This window comes from Pteropus alecto, unplaced genomic scaffold, assembly GCF_000325575.1.
Source record: "Pteropus alecto unplaced genomic scaffold, ASM32557v1 scaffold222, whole genome shotgun sequence".
NCBI classification, from domain to species: domain Eukaryota; kingdom Metazoa; phylum Chordata; class Mammalia; order Chiroptera; family Pteropodidae; genus Pteropus; species Pteropus alecto.
The window spans coordinates 3,872,754-3,893,322 of NW_006433716.1; the positions used below are offsets into that span (position 1 = coordinate 3,872,754).

Genomic DNA, 20,569 nt, shown 5'->3' on the forward strand with positions numbered 1-20,569 from the left:
TATTTCATCTCTTCTTATGGCTGAGTAATATTCCATTGTATATATGTACCACTGCTTCTCTAGCCAATCATCTATTGTAGGACACTTCGGTTGCTTCCATATCCTGGCCACTGTGAATAATGCTGCTATGAACATTGATGTGCAAATATCTTTTCAGATATGGGTTTTCAAGTCTTTGGGGTAAATACCCGGCAGAGGGATTGCTGGATCATATGGTAGATCAATTCTTAGTTTTTTACAGAAACTCCATACTGTTTTCCAGAGTGGTTGTACCAATCTGCAGTCCCACCAGCAGTGTATGAGGGTTCCTTTTTCTTCACATCCTCTCCAGCACTTGAAAAATAACCAGATTTTTTAAAAATAAAATTCCTTGAAATGAAAAATATAATCATTGAAATTAGAAATGCACTGGGGGAGGTGGCCAGCTGACACATAGGGTATGTTTATTTTTGAAGGTTTCCAGCATTGATCCATGCTTTCTTAATTGTTATTTTTTAACAGCTTTATTAAGATATAATTGATATACAAAGAACTGCACATATTTAATATATAACTTGATGAGTTTGAACATATGCAAACATCAGTGATATCATCACCACAATCAAGGGAATAGTCCTATCAGACACCTCCTAGTTTCCTAGCATCCCTCTGTGTTTTCTTTTGTTTGTTTTTGTTCTGCTTTTGTGGTAAGAACACCTCTTAACAGATTTTGAAGTATTTAATACTGTATTGCTAACTGTAGGTACTATGTTGCATAGCAGATCTCTAGAACTTATACATCTTGTATAACTGAAATTTTTTACCCATTGTACAGTAAGTCCTCCTTTTCCCCCAAACTCTAGTCCCTGTAAACCATTATTGTAGTTTCTGCTTCTATGCATTTGACTATGTGATATTTGTCCTTCTGTCATCAGCTTATTTCACTTAGCATAATGTCCTTCAGACTCATCCATGTTGTCACAGATGTAAGGATTTCTTTCTTTTTTAAGACTGAATAATATTCCATTGTATGTATATACTACATTTTCTTTATCCATTCACCTATTGATAGACGTGGTGGTTGTTAGCATATCTGGGCTATTCTGAATAATGCTGCAGTGAAGATGGGAATGTGATCCATACATATTCTATTAAGATATCGTAAAATATAATGATCCCTTAGAGCAAGAATTCTTAAGTGGAGTCTATAACCTATAGAATTCAAAGAGTCTGTGAACCTGAATAGAAAATATTTACATATTTATTTTTTATATCTGCAATCTAGAATGTCTTTCAACTTTAAATGTAAACAACAAACATACTGGTAATAACAATAATAGTATTTCACCAACATAAATCTCAGATATTTTTATATCATATAATTATTGCAGATATCACAAAAGATTGTTTATACTCATCAGAATCATAGTACTCATTATTATACATTTATAGATACTTCTTTGATATAGTAATATATACTCTTTTTTAAAGAGTATATATTACTATATCACAATTTTTATGTTTTTGATAACTATTCTTTAATTGACTGCTTCTGTAATCATGTGTATTTTATTTTATTCATTTAAAAATCATTACTTAGAGCAGTTCCTAGGCTTCATCTGACACCCACAGGTGTCTATGGCACAAGAAAGGTTAAGAATAATACTATAAAAACAAACTTAGAAAAGAAGATGTGACTATTTAAAATTAATTCCCTCGTTATTATTAACTCTAAAAATGGTCCTTAAATATAGCCATTTGACAAATTTTGCTAAGTATATTTTTATTTTGGCTTTCAAGTTTTATTATAAACAATCATCACAAATTTAATAGTGAAAAAGGAAATGAGTAAAGACAGAGAGAAATGGGAGACGTTTTCTGATTTATCAACTATTAGCTATTACCTTCTATCTTATCCAAAAAGAAAAAGAAATTTATTCAAATACCTCTACTTCTCTTAGTTATTTCCAAATCGCTCAAGAATTTACACTGAAAACTAAGCATATTTTAACCACTTGAGGAAGTAAATTACTTGTATTTACTACTTGATGTTTAAAACATAATTTAGTTTTCAGATATTTCCACCAAGAGTTTGAGTTTGGGTTTCCCACGATTTGTTTAACAAAGCTACTTCATTACATTCCATTTTAGATCTCTTTCCAAAATACAAAAATGAAAATCGAATATTTCCCCTTCAAACTGACATTTACCCACTTTAACTCCTCTCTGGACTTTTCCTATGGAATTCTATCTTAGTCCTTGGATTTCTATGTGTTTGAATCTCAAGTTCATTAAACCCAGCTGACCCACCTCACTCCAACCAGAACTTCAGAAAAAGCTATGAACAGCAGCACTTGTTCTAGCTGGCTCATCCTGAGCCTCTCCCTGTTTACTCTTAAAATGGGCCTCCTTTAATCTCCAATTCTAAGATTCTGGCACAATGACCCAGTGCTGATGTCAGCATCTAATAACTCTCTGGATCCTAGGCTGTCACTGAAATTTGTATGCCATACTGATTCTGTGGTTCTGCTCTCACAGCTAATTTTGCACTGCCTTGAGCGAGAAATCTCCATGCTAGAACAAACCTTCAAATTCCCAGAAGACAGGGCTTTGGACATCTACTCCTTTTTTTTCATACAGCCCAGCCAGACCTGGAAGGATCTATATAACATTAGCCACTGGACTTTTACATGACCTACTATGGGATCATTGATCCACTCCTGTAACTGAAATAAAATAGACCTTGTTACATTTTCAAACCTACGTAAGCAACTTGACATATCCTATAGAACACAAAAGTGGTCTTTTCTGAAAGTTTTCCTAGAGGATGGGGAAACACAGTGAATTATACTTCACAACCCAGAGAAAAATTACCCTCAAATGTTTTTTTATTCATCTTTCTCCCCCAAATCCCCATATCATACAGCAGTAGCACTCTCTCTTCCTTCCTTCCTCCATTTTTCTCTTCCCCTTCCCCCTCCCCACTGAATCTCCAGCTCATCGCGGCTCTATAAGTTCCATGTGAGCTATAAAAAAAAATGAAAAAGATCTCTATAAACTCATGTGAAGCAATTTCCCAAAGACATTGTGAAGTGACTAACAGTGCAATGCATAAGAGCAGATACAGTATGCTACCTTTTGTGTAACAAAAGACAGGGAAGTAAGCAATCATACATATACCTGCATAGCTTTACAAAAAGAAACAAGAAAGTGGAAACCTAGAAACGGTAAATTTGGTTACCTACAAAAGGTGAGGGGAACAAAGTGAAAGATATATGCAACCTAGTGACATTTCTCAGAATTCCTATTTTTATAGTTTTGACTTGAAACATGTTAATGTTCTACACACTCAAAGAATAAACAAATAAAAAAAAGGATAAGGGGAAAAAATCTAAAGCTGATAGCAAACTAAAACAAATGAACTGAATCTTATTTCAAAAGAAAACCATAACATTACAGGGATGGGATGGCAATGAAAGAACTAATTCAAGTAAATTATCATCACAGCATTTGACTCTCAGCCTTGACTAAGGCATAAAGTAGGGGTAGAAAACAGCAGACACATCCTGAACTCTTTTTAACAGATTTGGTTTTTAGTGGTATGACAAGGAAATTCTGAAGTTATTTTATACCCATTTATAGGATTTAGCAAATAAATATATCAAGGTTGTTGGGAGCCATGGTTTTCTCACTGTGGAAGAAGGGAAAAATTAACATGGTACAGGGAAGGCTGTACCATGTTACACACACACACACACACACACATATATGCATATATATATATATATACATACATGTATATATCTGCTTGTATATGTGTATATAAATATGTACTTAAGAAATTTATATGTGAATATATACATATACATACAGCATGGATATATATGGGTATGTATACATATATGTCTATACACCCACACATATGTTCTGGTTCATAGAAAGGCTTAAAGGCAAAGCTATCATTGTAGCAGTGAACACCTCTAGTGCCCAGATCTTAATCTCTAATAACAGTCCCCACTAAAGGGAACCAGGAATCCTAGTTTCCTTGACACCAGACTTCACTCAATTGCTCAAACTAAAACTTTTAAATTAACTTTGAAAAATGAAGTTATTATTGATTAAAGATCTCCAAATACTCTCCATGTTCTTTTCAAAAGTATATTTATTTAAAAATATTTTATTTTTAAATGAAATTCCTAGAGTACTTTGGCAAATAACTTATTAAACTCTTTTTTAAAACCCTGTTTTATAATTAAAAACAGAAATGAGCTGTTGATATGAGTTTACTAGGTTGTGGAATAACAAAATGTCAATATGCTTAGAGACTTACTATTCTGTTTATACCTATGTCATTGAAGAAACTAGGAAATTAACTTGTAAATAGAGTTGTCTTAATGTGGAAAACATCTATCTTTTGAGTCAACAGATTTTTCCTAGATTGTGTAGAAGTTATTGAGGAAGATCCTGATTTATGGGTTAAATAAAGGGTTTGTCACACAAAGAAGGAAGATGAGGTGAAGAGACATAGGAAGATGGCCATCTACAAGTCAATGAGCAAAGTGGAACAGATCCCTCTCTCACAGCCCTCAGAAGGAACCAACCCTGCTGATACCTCAGTTTTGGACTTTCAACTTCCAGAACTGTGAGACAACAAATGTCTATTGTTTAAATAAAAAAAAAAGATTTTGTCATTAGTGTCTCTTCTGACTTTCTTGAGAATAACTAAGTGAACACTGTTTTTAACCCAAGAAAGTTGACCATATAAGAAGGTTCCAATTGTATACCTTTTATTCACCCCATACAAACTCTTGTTTTGTATCCTTTCTCCCTTGATTTAACTTTTTGGCACAGAACTTACAGTCTCTTTACCAACAATAGTTAGCAGCCTTAGTGGACAAGTAGATTTCGAAAAGTGGTTTATTATAAAGGGAAAAAAAAAGCATATGGTCTTTAGCGTTCTCTTGGATGCTGGGACCTAAGTAAGCATCCAGGATATAAACCTTTAGATGATATCAGGAAGGAGCCCTGTGAAACACCACTAACCTATCAGCAAATGACTCACCCTGCTTCCTACTGATAAGGTCAATGAAGAAAGGAGTGACGAATGCCCCACGGGGAAAAGCTCTAACTGGGACTCCAGGCACTATCCTAGGCAGTTAAACCTACACTTGACCTAGGGTCTGGCTCAGCAAGTGTGGGTGTCCTGAAAACTCAAAACAGGAAAGCAATCTGGACTTCGTTCAGGTCTACTTGTTCATTCTTCAGAGATCAAAAGTGAGATTGAAAGAATTGCACAAGACGAAACAGTGGCACACTTTGAGTTAAAACCTTAACCTTTAGTCTGGATTCTAGAATTTTCTCTGGAACAATTTGTATAATGCTGATTTTTTAAAATATAAGATGCTTTAATAAGCTAATGAATATAATGCACACGAGTTATTAAAATGTATATAAAGAAATTGTTGAAGTAAAATTTCCAATTTATGAAAATGATTATGGCTGAAAACAGACACAAGTGATGTGTTGTAAAGAAAATGAAGGAAAAAATTTTAAAGCAAAGCATGTTAGCCTTGAAAGAACACTGGAGAGTCAACTACTTCAGAGATTTTTCAAGGGCTTTTTGTTGACTTTGTGGGGAGTTGTGGTTTTGGGGGCGGGGCGGGGGGACCGATGGTTTGTTTTTATTTGGAATGCTTTAAACAGTGCCTCCTGATGACACCTTTTCATTCCTAGAGACTTAATCACAGTTTGAAGCCCTCTTGTTTTATTTAACAGAAACTGAGAGCCAGACGCCCCCCCCCCCATTTAATAAGAAACAAAGACATTACTTAATGAAATAACGAAATAAAAATACTTTACCCATTCTTATTATGCTGCAAAGGGAGGCAGAGAGAAAGGAGAGAAAGAGGAGGAAGTCGGGGAAGGAGTCCATCCCCGTGCCCCCTGCTCTCTGCCCAAAGAGCCGTGTTTGGGCGTTCAGACCCAGACCAAGCTTCTGGGCGGAGTTTGACAGAGACGAGCAGCCAACGAGTGCCAGAAACCCACCGCTCCTCCGTACTCGGTGACCTCCTAGAGACCGGGAGGTGGCCGGAAGGCCTGAGATCTGCTCCGTGGTTCAGTGGGAGAAGAAGTGGAGCAAGGTGAGGGTTCATTCTTGGAGTAAGCAACTGCAGAGTGAATGCAAAACTACAGAAAGCTGCAAAAGCAATGGAAGATCTGGTCCCTGACAGGATAGAATTTATAGTCGAGTTAGGGCGTGCGCGCGCGCGCGCGCGCGCGTGTGTGTGTGTGTGTGTGTATCCATGCTAGAAAAGAATCCCCAGGGACAAATTCTTAGGAATATGTTGTAGACATGTTCCAGAACTGGTTGGTATGTATGGAAATCCTGCTGGATTGACCAGACACAGTGCGATCTTCAAAGGTTTTTTGCAAAAGTTGTCTGTACATTACCAGGGTTTGAGAAATACCAGCCCCAGTGCTGCATCACAATTGTTTTGGAAGAATGATGAATTAAAATGCTTGGATCTTAACGTTAATCCTGCGCCTGGGGACCATGGAAGCTAACTTGATGCTCTGATTTAGGGAGTGATTGTGTCTAAATAGTTAAGTTACATGAAAGAATCATGAATTGGAAGGTTCATTAAAGAACCCCTCAGGCCCAGTGCCTTTTTTTCCCCCTAAAAGTTAAATATTTAAACCAATCAAAACAGACATTTATTTATCTTAAAGTTAATACTTTCTCATGTATACTAATGACTCATTAATCATTTATTTAATACAATAAAGTTACATAGGAGATACAAAAGACCACAAAGAGGGTCCTCTAACAGTCTACTGGGGATACATAATAGTACACAGCCCATTTACTTGTAAATGGACATGAGTGTAGTATGGAATAGTTACCATTAAAAAAATCAGTAAGGAAAGGAAAGTTTATTCTTTATGTGATGTGGAAATGAAAGGATTGGAAAAAATCCTGTCAGTGTCTCCCATCACACCCTACTGCTAAAATTCAAAAGAAATAAAAAATTAAGTATTTTTAAAATCATAAATCTGCATGAAGCAAATTTAAGTATATGTATATATATATATATATTATCTTAGAATCGGAAGGCCTTTCTAAATGAACTCTTTGAAAGAAATAGCAATAAAAATATTGATAAGCTTAACTATGAAAATGTAAAACTTCTTTAAAAAAACCAAATAAAATTAGAAGAAAAAATTAAGAAAATATTTAATATAAGATATGCTAAAAGTTTATATCTTTACTATAGAAAAGTTTTTACAACCAGTAAAATGAGCCCTGAAATAGAAAGTTGGCCAAAATTATGATAGGCAAATAATTACATTTATAGTTATTAAAAAATCATTTGAAAAAGAGTTTTCAAGAAAAGATTGAAAAATAATTGTCTCACAAAAAGTTAAAGGAAAGGAAAAGAAAACAGATGCAATATTTCATGTCAATTCATTAAAAAAGTTACATGTTATTATTTTATACTAATGCACTCGAATTAAAATAGCTACTCATTTTCTGAAAACTGAATTGGAAAACAATTTCTAAGGGATAATTAGCTAATGGATACTAAAAATCTTAAAAGTATATTTTTTAACACAGTGATTCTATTTGAGGGAATTATTCTATGGAATAGTCATAGACTCACACAAAGATCTGTGAAAATTATAATTGCTCTCCAATGACTTGAGAAATGCATAAAGTAAAGTGTAAATTGAAAAAGGTGGTTACAAAGAAATCCTAAGTTTGCGCTCATTATATATACTTGTATGTATCATACACGCATATCCATGCAGAAGACTGAAGGAAATATTCTGATTAAATATTCAAATATTCAAATATTCTTGAGTGGTCTTCACTGGATCATAAAATTATGATTTTCCAAAAATTTTAATAAAGAATGTGAATTACTTGCATAATTAGAAAACATATTATAAAATAGCAAATAATACAAAAGAACAAAAATAACAAATTCTCAGAAACTAGATAAAATTTTATAAAATTAAAAAGCAAAAACTTATAAATTGACTTTCTAAAATATGCAATTTAAAACTAATAGATCACAGGCCTATTATCATCATCATTATCATTATCATCATATTACAATTAGTATAAATGTTTCTACAAATAATTGTCTTTTATGATTTCCAGTGACTTCTCACATTATTTTTGCTTAACTATAATAAATTGGATTTATTGTTAAAAATGTGTGAGACAATCAAATAAATTTAAACATAGATTGAATATTAGACCATATTTAAATTATTATTCATTTTGTAAGTTGAAATTATTATTCATTTTGTAAGTTGTGATAATGTGTACATGAAACACATTCTTTCAATTAGCAATGCATAATGAAGTATTTACAGGTGAGATGTCACAATGTCTGGCATTTGCTTAAATACCCTATCCAAATATATATACACACATAGATATATATGTATATATGACTAAATCAAACAAGATTGTCAAAATAGTGATAATTCTTGAAACTGGATGATAGCTTTGTGAGAATTTATTATACTTTTTCTCTACTTTTGTATATACTTTAGATTTTTCACAATAAAAATTTGTAACATGTTAATGGAACAGCTCTGGCAGCCACTGATAAGTGTACTTTATTCTAGAGTGTACTTTATTCTAGAAATCAAACAGAATGCACCTTCTAAGGCAGTAGAATTTTTTTTTCAGTACTCTTTTATCTTGCAAAAATGTAAAATATCACACTGACTTCTGAGTTATCTCCCTTCCCCTGGACGCCTAACACATACTCCTCCTTTTCTATTAACAGTGCATGCATACTAGAAGTGGATCAATAGCCATGGCGAAAATCATTTTTAAAATCTCATTAAAGTTGTTTATTGTATTTTTAAAAGCATATTTTTTAAAAAAATAATTTATATTTTTATTAAATAAGTCAATGTTCCCATCAATTATAGATAAAAATTAAAAATTTATTTGTATAACTAATGTCAACATCAATTTGCAAAATAGTAGCATCCAAAAAACTGCTCCTATCATGCCATTCCTATAACATGTTCCTTGTTGCCACATTTGGGGACAAAGATTAAGAGGACAATTAAGATGGAATGGAATGATACCTCTCTTGTGTTATTTTAATTTTGGTTCTTTCTTCTGCTATAGAGATGGTTCTTTCTTCTGCTATTATAGAAATATAATAGATGAAACCTCTTGCTTATGAAAATCTCTCATTACTTCCAAGCTGTTATCAGCCTTCTGCTTACAAGACTTGTCTAGGTTATTAGTTTGTCCTATCCCAGAATTTTAAGCTTAAGTTGGTCTGTTTTAGGGGTGGACTTGCCATGCATAATCTGCAAACACATGGGGATTTGACATCATCAGACTTCTTTGATTCTTTCATATCCTCGAGATCCTTACTCGGCCCTGAACTCTTGGCTCTGTAACCCAGACTTCATCCTTGCCTGAACATTTTAGGCGTTCCCTACTGTTTATACATCAATTTCCCCAGCAGACCCTGATTTATCATGCTTCAATTACTGTCCACTTCCTAACCCTTGGTTCCAGTGAATTCTACATGGTCCTCCCACTACAGTCTTTCTAGCCTCTCTACTTCCCTGCCGCTGCCCCAGCCACTGCAACCACAACCCAACAGGGCTCAACAAGGGTATCTGATGAGCCCATAGAATTTTGCCATTTCCTCTACCAGGTCTAATCATGTGATTCTTACAACATCACTTTGGCAAAGATTTATAAAACAAAGGCTATAAAATGTATTTTGGGGGGTGTTTTTACTATTGCCTTGGTGAGAAGGAAAAGATTCAGGCTTCATTTACAGTTATGTGCACAAGAAATGCCTTTAGAATTTGGTGCATTTTGAAAGTATGATTTCTGTCTCACCTGCTTAGTGCAGATAGTGTTTCTTGGTAATAAGGAAAATAAGTAAACCAAACCTGAGACTAAAATCAAAAGTTTCAGGTCAGGGAAGATGACGGACTAGGAAAAAGCAGGGTTCGTCTCCTCCCAGGTCCGCATTGAAATTACAACCAAATTACAACCAAATCAATGTGGAAAATCACCTGAAGTCCAACTGATCATAACATCTACATCTGATAATATAAAGGAGCCTCATCAAAGACAGTAGGAGGGGCAAAGTCACCAATCAGCCTGGACCTGCACCCTCAGGTGGTGGAGGAACACTGGGAGGGAGAGCAAGGCTACAGAGGCTCTCATAAAGGAGAGGGTGGTCCTGGTCTCATCTGGGGGCTTCCCAGCCCAGGATCCCAGCCCAGGGAAGAGGAGATTCTAATAACTCTTACTGTAGAAATCAGAGGGGATTCTGGCCATCTGGATGAGATCGAAGGACACTGAACCCCTAGAAGTCCCTTTGAATGACCCATGCACAGGTTTTCTGACATGCAGACACTCACCCGGGACACCTGCGGTGGGTCAGAGGCTTGCTTGGGATTCATTCTGAGAAAGTCTGCATTACCTAGTGTCAGAATGAGGGCTGGAAAGGCAGCCACCATTGTGCCTTAGTCTGGCCACCCTACAGGGTAATCTACAGACCACACCAGCTTGATTGTGCAGACCCCTTCCACAGAGCCATTAGGAATCCCTAGTCAGAGGGGATCAGCCTGCCCCGCCCAACCTGCAGATTGCCCTGGGCACTTGTTGCTGGATGGATGCCAAACTCTGCTAAAATTCAGGGCCAAGCACTCCCAGCAGGTGACAAGCGCTGAGAGCTGCATTTCTAATCCCAGCAACAGGAGCCAGTGCTGTGGGCCACTTTTCAGAGGTAAGGTCAGGCAGATCACTGCTGCCAACATGAACCCGGGCAGATACCCGGGACCCGTGGGCCAGTCCCAGACAGCAGCTGGTCTTGCTGTGATCTGGGACTTATGAGAGAACTCACGAACAGTTACCAAAGTTGCAGCAAGACTGAAGCTGTATTGATCCTACTGCCATAGTCTCTCTGAGACCTCACCCCACCCTACCCACAAATTGTCCCAGGAGGCCCATTGTCAGTGAACTGCCACAGCTCAGCCCCTCCCTTCTCCTGAACTCCCAGTTCACACAGGCAGCAAGCTTGGCTAGCACCAGGTGAGCACTGCAAGGAAATCAGTGGCAGGCAGATCTTTGCTGCCTGCAAGAGTTGTAATATTGTGTTGGGGGGATTGGAGGGGTCTATGGGACCACCCCAGACAGCAGCTGGTCTCACTGTGATCTGTGACTACAGAATGCCCAGAACGGAAGTCACAGGAAAACTGAGGCTATATTGATCTGACTGCCCTTTCCTCTGCGACCCCGCCCCAACCTACTCACAAATTGCCCCAGGTGGCCCATTGTCAGTGAGTTGCCACAGCCCTGCCCCTCCCCTCCCCTGATCTCCTAATCTACACAGGCAACGAATTTAGGCTGGCACAGAGTGGGCATTGCACAGAAATTCACGGCAGGCAGACCTTTACTGCCTGCAAGAGTTGTAATATTGTGTCCAGGAAGCACAGGGGTCTGTGGGACCACCCCCGATGGCAGCTGGCACAGAAGTTACAGCAAAACTGACGCTGTATTGGCCAAACGAACCTTGTCTCCCTGAGATTCCACTTCACCCAAACCACAAAGGGCCTGCAGCCCATTGACAAGCAGCCTCTTCTGCCCTCCTTGGCTCTGGGGTTGTGCAGTTAGCACAGGCACTAGATCTTGGCTAGCGCAGTGAGCGCATTTCGAAGAAAATAATTGTGGACAGACCACTGCTGCTTGTACGAGCTGCAATATCTCTTAAGGATAGTGCAGGGGTATCTATTGGCCTGACAACCCTTGACACCCTGAGCTCCTGACCTATCCAGTACACGAAGTACCTGTTGCACATTGATAGGCACCTACCACTGCCCTGGCATATTGCATTTAGGCCCAGAGTGGGCAGCGGTTGACCTCGCTACGAGTGTAAACTTATACAGGGAGCCACAGAGACATCGTTGGCATATAGGCATGTAAACTGACACTGCAGTGGCAGAGGAAAATTTATTCAATAGACTCAGGAGACTCCCAGAGTCCCTGCACCACCCAACATGCATATCACCCAGAGGTTCATCCAGTTTCAGAGACTTACAGGCAACTGATAGGCAGTGTCAGGACTTGACAAGCACTGGTCCCTCTGCTAAACTGCCATAGGTCAGGGACGGGGGATAACTGAGAGCTGCCTACAGCGTTGTCTCTTCCACTTACCTATAGATCCAGCATAGGCAACAACCATCAGTGGATCACCTTGTAGTTCTCACTGGGTAGCCCTGAGCAACCAAAAGCAGCAGCTGACCTTGGCCTACAGGGAAGCACCTCTCAAGGGGCCACAAAACCAATGTATCTGGAGGCTGGCACCAGACGAGAACAGAGCAACTCCTGACTAGTTCCATTAGTGATACACACAAAGGATGGTTGCAACAAGTACACAAGCCTGCTAAGGCAAATCCCACTCAATGGGATTAGCCCCCACACAACAACTCTTATCCTGTGGGTGTAGCCAATTCCCATAGTCAGCCTGAATGTTAATCCCACCCACTGAGTTACTAACAACAATAAACACTCGGTGACAACAGAAGATCACACACGACCCACACAAAGGTCACGTCCAGATCTCCCAGCATAAGGGATCAGGGAGAGTGGCCACTGGGCCACACAGGAGACCTTCCATGTTAGGTCATCTGGCCAAGGCTGAGAGATGAAATAAATATTCCTGACACATAGAAATGAACACAGAGAGGCTAATAAAATGAGCAAACAAAGAAACATGCCACAAATAAAACAACAGAGGAAAACTCCATAAAATAAGCTAAATGAAATGGAGGCAAACAACCTACCAGAGACAGAATTCAAAATAATGGTTATAAGGATGCTCAACAAACTTAGGAAGAGAATAGATGAGCACAATGAGAACATCAACAGAAAGACAGTACTCATACAAAAGGACATAGAAACTATAAAGAAGAACCAGACAGAAATGAGGAATACAATAATTAAAATGAAGAATACACTAGAAGGATTCAACGGTAGATTAGACAAAGCCAAAGATCGAATCAGCGAATTGAAAGGCAAGGTAGCAGAATACACCCAATCAGAACAACAAAAAGAAAAAAGAATTTTAAAAAATGAGGATAGTTTAAGAGACCTCTGGAACAACATGAAGCATAAAATATCCAGATCATGGGTGTACCTGAAGAGGAAGAGAGAGAGCAAGGGATTGAGAATCTATTTGAAGAAATGACGACAGAAAACGTCCCTAATCTGGCAAAGGAATTAGACATACAAGTTCAGGAAGTACAAAGTATTCCAAACAAGAGGAATTCAAACAGACCTACACCAAGACACATTATAATTAAAATGCCAAAGGTCAAAGACAAAGAGAGAATCTTAAAAGCAACAAGAGAAAAGAAGCTAGTTACTTACAAGGGTGCCCCCATAAGAATGTCTGCTGACTTTTCAATGAAAACTTTGCAGGCCAGAAGGGAATGTCAAGAAATATTCAAAGTTATGAAAAACAAGAATCTACAACCACAGATACTCTACCCAGCAAGGCTTTTGATTAAAATGGAAGATGAGATAAAGAGCTTCCCAGACAGAAAAAAGCTTAAGGAATTCATCACCAACAAGCTAGCATTACAAGAAATGTTAAAAGGTCTTCTGTGAAAAGAAGGAGTAAAAAACAAAATAGAAATAACAAATATGAATAATAAAATGGCAGTAACTATGTACCTATCTATAATCACTTTAAATGTAAATGGATTAAATGCTCCAATCAAAAGACATAGGTTAACCAAATGGATAAGAAAATAAGACGCATGCATATGCTGTCTACAAGAGACCCATCTCAGATCAAACAACACTCACAGACTGAAAGTAAAGGGATGGAAAAGGTATTTCATGCAAATGGAAATGAATATATATATTTTTTTTACTTGTAGTTCATCTTTAATTAACAGGAACATTAAAATCAAATACATTTTCAGTAGAGTCAAATAGCACATCTTTCAGAGGAGAAGCACAATCCAATGGAATTTCATTTCAATTCCATATTTGAATGATTGTAAAAACAAAAGAAAAGCATTAATTTAAGATATTTTCTTGAGTTTCTGCTTAGCTGCCTGTGAGCTGCCTCAGCACTGGTGTTCCCCAATCACAACTCACGACATTGGCAAGCTCTGTGCAGCACTCCTGCAAACACCACCCATTTCTACCAGAAAAACCCAGATAAACAGTACTTTCCAGGAGAAGGGAAGTACTCATAGTAGGAGATTTACATCCCATTAACATCAATGGACAGATCTTCCTGGCAAAGAATCAACATGGAAACAATGGATCTGAAAGACACACTAGAACAGATGAATAGACATTTTTGGAGCATTTTACCCCAAAGCAGCAAAATATCTATTCCTCTCAAGTGCACATGGAACATTTTCAAGAATAGACCACGTTAGGACATAAATTAAGTATCGATACATTTAAGAAGATTGAAATCATATCAACCGTCCTCTCCAATCACAATGATATGAAACTAGATATCAACTACAAGAAAAAAACTGGAAAATATACAAACACATGGAAGCTAAATAACATTCTACTAAACAATGAATGGGTTATTAATGAGATCAAGAAAAAGCTCAAATGAACGATCTAAACTTACACTTAAAAAAGAACTAGAAAAGGACAGCAAGCAAAGCCCAAAGTGAATACAAGGAAGGAAATAATAAAGATCAGAGCAGAAATAAATGAAATAGAGTCTAGAAAAACAATACAAAAGATTGATGAAACCAAGAGCTGGTTCTTTGAAAGGATAAACAAAAGTGACAGACCCTTAGCCAGACGCATCAAGGAAAAAAGAGAGAAGACTCCAATAAATAAAATCAGAAATGAAAGAGGAGCAATAACCATGGACTCCACAGAAATACAATGAATCATAAGAAAATACTATGCCAACAAATTGGACAATCTGAAAGAAGTGGACATATCCCAAGACTGAGTCGAGAAGAAACAGAAAATCTGAACCGACCGATTACCACCAATGAAATAGAATCAATAATCAAAAACCTCTCAAAAAACAAAAGTCCTGGACCAGATGGCTTCATAGGCAAATTTTACCAAACATTCAAAGAAAAATGATCACCTATTCTTCTCAAACTATTCCAAAAACCTCAAGAAAAGGGAAGACTTCCTAACTCCTTTTATGAGGTCATCATTACGTTGATTTCAAAACCAGGCAAAGACTTTACAAAAAAAGAAAACTGTAGGCCAATATCTCTTACGAACATTGGTGCAAAAATCCTCAACAAAATATTAGCAAACCGAATTCAGCAATACATGAAAAATATCATACACCATGATCAAGATGAATTTATTTCTGGGATGCAAGTTTGGTTCAAAATCCGTAAATCAATTAATGTGATACACCACATTAACAAATCAAAAGATAAAAACCATATTATCATATCAATAGATGCAGAAAGAGCGTTTGACAAAATCTAGCATCCATTTCTGATAAAAACTCTCAGAAAAGTGGGAAGAGAGGGAACATACCTCAACATAATAAATATATGACAAAACTACATGTATGACAAAACAACATATATGACAAAACTACAGCTAACATCATACTCAGTGCAGAAAGGCTAAAAGCATTTTCTTTAAGATCAGAAACAAGACAAGGATGCCCACTTTGACCACTCCTCTTCAACATTGTATTGAAAATCTAAGCCACAGCAATAAGATAAGAAAGATAAATAAAAGGCATCCGAATTGGAAGGGAAGAAGCAAAACTTGTTATTTGTTGATGACATGATACTATATAGAGAGAACCCTAAAGATTCCACCAAAAAACTGTTAGAACTGATCAATGGATTCAGTAAAGTAGCAGGTTACAAAATAAATATTCAGAATTCAGTGTCATTTTTATACACCAATGAAGAACTTTCAGAAAGAGAAATTAAGAAAACAATTCCATTTACGATTGTGTCAAAAAATATAACATACCTGGGAATCAAATAAACCAATAAGGTAGAAGATCTGTTTTCAGAAAATTATAAGTCATTGAAAAGGGAAATTGGAAAAATACAAATAAATGGAAGCATATGCGTGTTCACGGGTAGGAAGAATCAACATCGTTAAAATGGCCATAATACCCAAAGCAATCTATAGATTTAATGCAATCCCTATCAAAATACCAATGGCATTTTTCAGAGAGCTAGAACAAATAATCCTAAAATTTATACGGAGCCATAAAAAAACCCTGAATAGCCATGGCAATCTTGAGGAAGAAGAACAAAGTTAGAGATATCACACTATCTGATATCAAACTATTCTACAAGGCTACAGTAATCAAAACAGCATGGTACTGGCATAAAAACAGAAACATTGATCAATGGAACAGAATAGAGAGCCCAGAAATATATCCACTCCTATACACTCACTTAATATATGACAAATGAGGTAAGAATATACAATGGGGTAAAGACAGTCTCTTCAATATATGATGTTGGGAAAATTGGACAGATACATGTAACAAAAGGAAGCTGGACCACCTTCTTACATCGTATCAAGAATAGACTCAAAATGGTTTAAAGACTTAAATGTAAGACCCCAAATCATAAAACTTCTAGAAGAAACCATAAAACTAGAAGAAAACATAGGCAGTAATCTCTCTGATATTACTAACAGGAATTTCTTTTCAGATATATCTCCTCGGGCAAGAGAAACAAAAGAAAAAATAAACAACTGAGACTACATCAAACTAAAAAGTTTTTGTACAGCAAAGGAAACCATCAACAAAACAGAAAGACAACCATCTGGTTGGGAGAAGATATTTGTGAATGATACATCTGATAAGGAGTTAATATCCAAAATATATAAAGAACTTATACAACTCAACAACAACAAAAAAAACAATTCAATTAAAAAATGGACAGAAGACCTGAACAGATACTTCTCCAAAAAGGAAATACAGATGGCTAATAGACAAGTGAAAAGATGCTCAAGGTCACTAACCATTAGAGAAATGCAAATTAAAACAACAATGAGATGTCACCTCACACCTGTCAGAATGGCTATCATCAGTAAATAAAAAAACAAGTGTTGGCAAGGCTGCAGAAAAAGGGAGCCATATATATTGTTGGTGGGATTGCAAACTGGTATTGCTGCTATGGAAAACAGTATGGAGGTTTCTCAAAAAACTAAATATGGATATACCTTTTTACTCAGCAATTGCTTCTGGGTATTTATCCAAAGAACACTGAAACAATAATTTTTAAAGATCTATGCACTCCAATATTCATGAGCAGCACAATTTACAATAGCCAAAATATGAAAGTAACTTAAATGCCCATAAACAGACGACTGGATAAAGAAATTATCGTTTGGAAGTTTGGAGAAACATGGCAGAGTGAGGGACGTCCCTAGATCTCTCCCCTTGAAACAACAATAAGCTGAACATCTAAAACTCAACAAAAAACACCCAAACTGCACACCAGCATGTGTGAGGGAATCCATGCATAAGAGCTACCACAGGTCAGAATCTCAGGTGTCGGGTGGTAGACTGAGAGAAATAAAGAAGCTGCCTCTCGCAGCTGCTGGAGTTCCCTGTAGGAGGAGGGAGTAAGGAGAAAGTGAGGCAAGTTTCCTGAACAGCCCTGCCTGGGAGAGTTGTGAGTTCCACGCAGCTGGCGGCAGGGCACAGAAAGCAGAGAAGCGGGACAGCAGAGAAACTACGGTTGATTTTTACCAGCCCCAGTTGCAAAACTGAGGCCGAGCCACAGCCCCGAAATCCCAACCTAGAGAGCACCACCTCCATACCTTCTGAAACCGATCACCGTGGAGCCTAGGGGAATCTGAGCAAACACTACCGAAACTGTGACTAACATTGAGAGGGACTGAAACTGAAGGTAGCAATCGTGATTAATTATCTACAGAAAAATTTTAAAAGGCATTATTAAGACTTTATATGAAGCAGAGATTCAAGAGGCTTAGAAACCACCTACAGGAAACTAAAAGAAAAGCGTCTTTTTTGCAACAGGATAAAGAGAGACCTTTATATGATAAACTTTTCTGGATAAAAAGCAGAATACACTTCTATTAATGCCTAAATGGAAAAATAGTCCATTAAACACCATAAACAACCAAGGTGACAAGGCATCTCAGAAAGAAAAAGAAAAATCTCCAGAAAATAAGCTTACAGACAATAGAAATATGTGACTTAAATGACAGAGAATTCAGGATGGTATTTTGGAAAAAACTCAGCGAGTTCCAAAACTAGTCATATCAACAATTTCAGGAATTGAACAAATGCCTAGATGAGCAGAGCAAGGGAATTGAAACCCTAAAAAAAAAAAAGAACAGAATAGATCTTGAGATAAAAAACACACTGCATGAATTAAAAAATGAAATAGCAAGCTTGGGAAATAGACTTGATTAAATGTAGGAAAGAATCAGTGTTATCAAAGACAGAAATCTAGAAATAAATCAGAAGGAAGAAGAGAGAAACCAAAGGATAAAAAATAATGAAAGAGAAATACAAGAACTAGCTGATACCATCAGGAGAGGAAACATAAGAATAATGGGCATTATCAAAGGTGCGGGAAAAGGAACAGGGACTAGAAAGTATTTTCAAACAAATAGTTGATGAGAATTTCTCAAATTTAAGGAATGATCTAGAGCTTGGAATTCTAGAAGTCAACAAAACACCCATTATCTCAATCCAAAAAAGCCTTCACCAAGACTCATTGTATTAAAATTATAAAGAATCAATGACAAAGACAAAATTCTCAGGGCAGCCAGGGACAAGAAAACAGTAACTTATAAAGGAAACCCCATTAGATTATCCTAGGACTTATCAGCACAAAACTTACAAACCAGAAAGGAGTGGAATAAAATATTCAAACTATTAAGTGAAAAGAACTACCAGCCTAGAATAATGTATCCAGCTAAGCTCTCCTTTAGATATGAAAGAGAAATAAAGACCTTTCCAGACATACAAAAATTGAGGGAATTCTCCACTATGAGGCCTGCACTACAGGAAATATTGAAAGGGGTCAGCTCACTTAAAACAAAATGATAAAAAAATATATACATAATTAGGAGTAAGGTGACTATCAGGCAAATAGAAGCAGAGGAGTGCAACCCTTACTAAGAACAGGACTTTATAAGCTTAAATAATAAGAAAAGAATTGCTATAGCAAGATTGTAATAAACGTTCACCATACATAGCGACAGATTGAGACAACAAATGACAGAAAAGGGGAGAATTCAAAGATCAAAATTTGCAAAGGGGAATGGAGATAAGTCACGTGCAGAAGAAAATGGATGACTGTATATATATAACTATCCTTCACATATTTGTAATGGTAACCACACACCAGAGATTCAGGACTGAAGTATACAACATAAAACAAGAAGAAGCAGAAGGAAAACCCACAAAAGCCAACAACGACAACAAAAACAAAAAACAAAAAAGAAACAAAAAACAGAAACACAAGGACAAGGAAGGAATTGAAACACCAAGCTACCAGAAAGCAAAAGAAAATGGCTTTAAGAAGACTTCCTGCTTCAATACTCACTCTAAATGTAAATGGACTGAATTCACCAATAAAAAGGCAGAGAGTTGCAGAATGAATCAAAAAACAAAACCCAACCACGTGCTGCCTCCAGGAGACACATCTCAGCTCCAAAGACAAATATAGACTCAAAGTGAAAGGGTGGAAAATGATATTTCAAGCAAATGGCATTCAGAGAAAAGCAAGAGCAGCCGTATTAATATCAGATTTCAAAATAAAAAGGTAAAGAAAGATACTGAATTAATATCATTTCAAAATAAAAAGGTAAAGAAAGATACTGAGAGCCACTTCATAGTGATAAAGGGAATCATGCACCAAGAAAACATAACACTTATTAATATCTATGCTCCCAATCAGGAAGCTCTGAAATATGTAAAGCGCATACTAACAGAACTAAAGGGAGAAACAGACCAAAACACTACTGTAGTAGGGGACCTAAATACCCCACTGTTGGATATAGACAGATCATCCAAATAGAAAATCAATAAGGAAATAACATCCTTAATGACACATTAGACCAACTGGACATAATTGACATGAGATAGCCTAATATAATAGGGTTAAAATCATAGCAACCATATTCTCTGATCATAATGCTTTGAAACTAGAGATCAACTGCAAAGAGAAAGCAGGAAGAAAAGAACATACATGGAGATTAAACAACATGCTACTGAAGAATAACTGGGTCAGGGAAGAAATAAAAAGAGAGATCAAGAGAACATAGAAACGAATGATAATGATAGTACAACATATCAAACCTTTTGGGACACAGCAAAAGCGATCATAAGAGGAAAGTTCATATTATTAAAGGCTTATCTCCAAAAACAAGAACGAGTCCAAATAAACAATCTAACACTTCATCTTAAAAAACTAGAAAAGGAAGAACAAATGAGGCCTAAAGTCAATAGAAGGAAAGAAAGTCAAATTAGAGCAGAAATAAATGAAATTGAAAATTAAAAAAAATAAATGAAATTGAGATTGAAAAAAAAAAACAATAGAAAAAAAAAAT

General features: G+C 36.7%; 2 long non-coding RNA genes across 3 annotated transcripts in view; one reads left to right on the plus strand and one right to left on the minus strand.

The window, feature by feature from the left end:
- The window catches only part of LOC112476984, an 11,947-nt gene extending 7,325 nt beyond the window's left edge, over positions 1–4,622 (plus strand). Inside the window, exon 3 of one of the 2 annotated variants that reach the window (XR_003045283.1) lies at positions 4,399–4,622. This is a non-coding gene — a long non-coding RNA (uncharacterized LOC112476984). The remainder of the gene's footprint in view (positions 1–4,398) is intronic. The other variant, XR_003045284.1, reaches the window with a different exon arrangement.
- Positions 1–20,569, minus strand: part of LOC112476985 — a 54,810-nt gene that overhangs the window by 17,150 nt on the left and 17,091 nt on the right. The gene's annotated exons all lie outside the window — the stretch shown is intronic.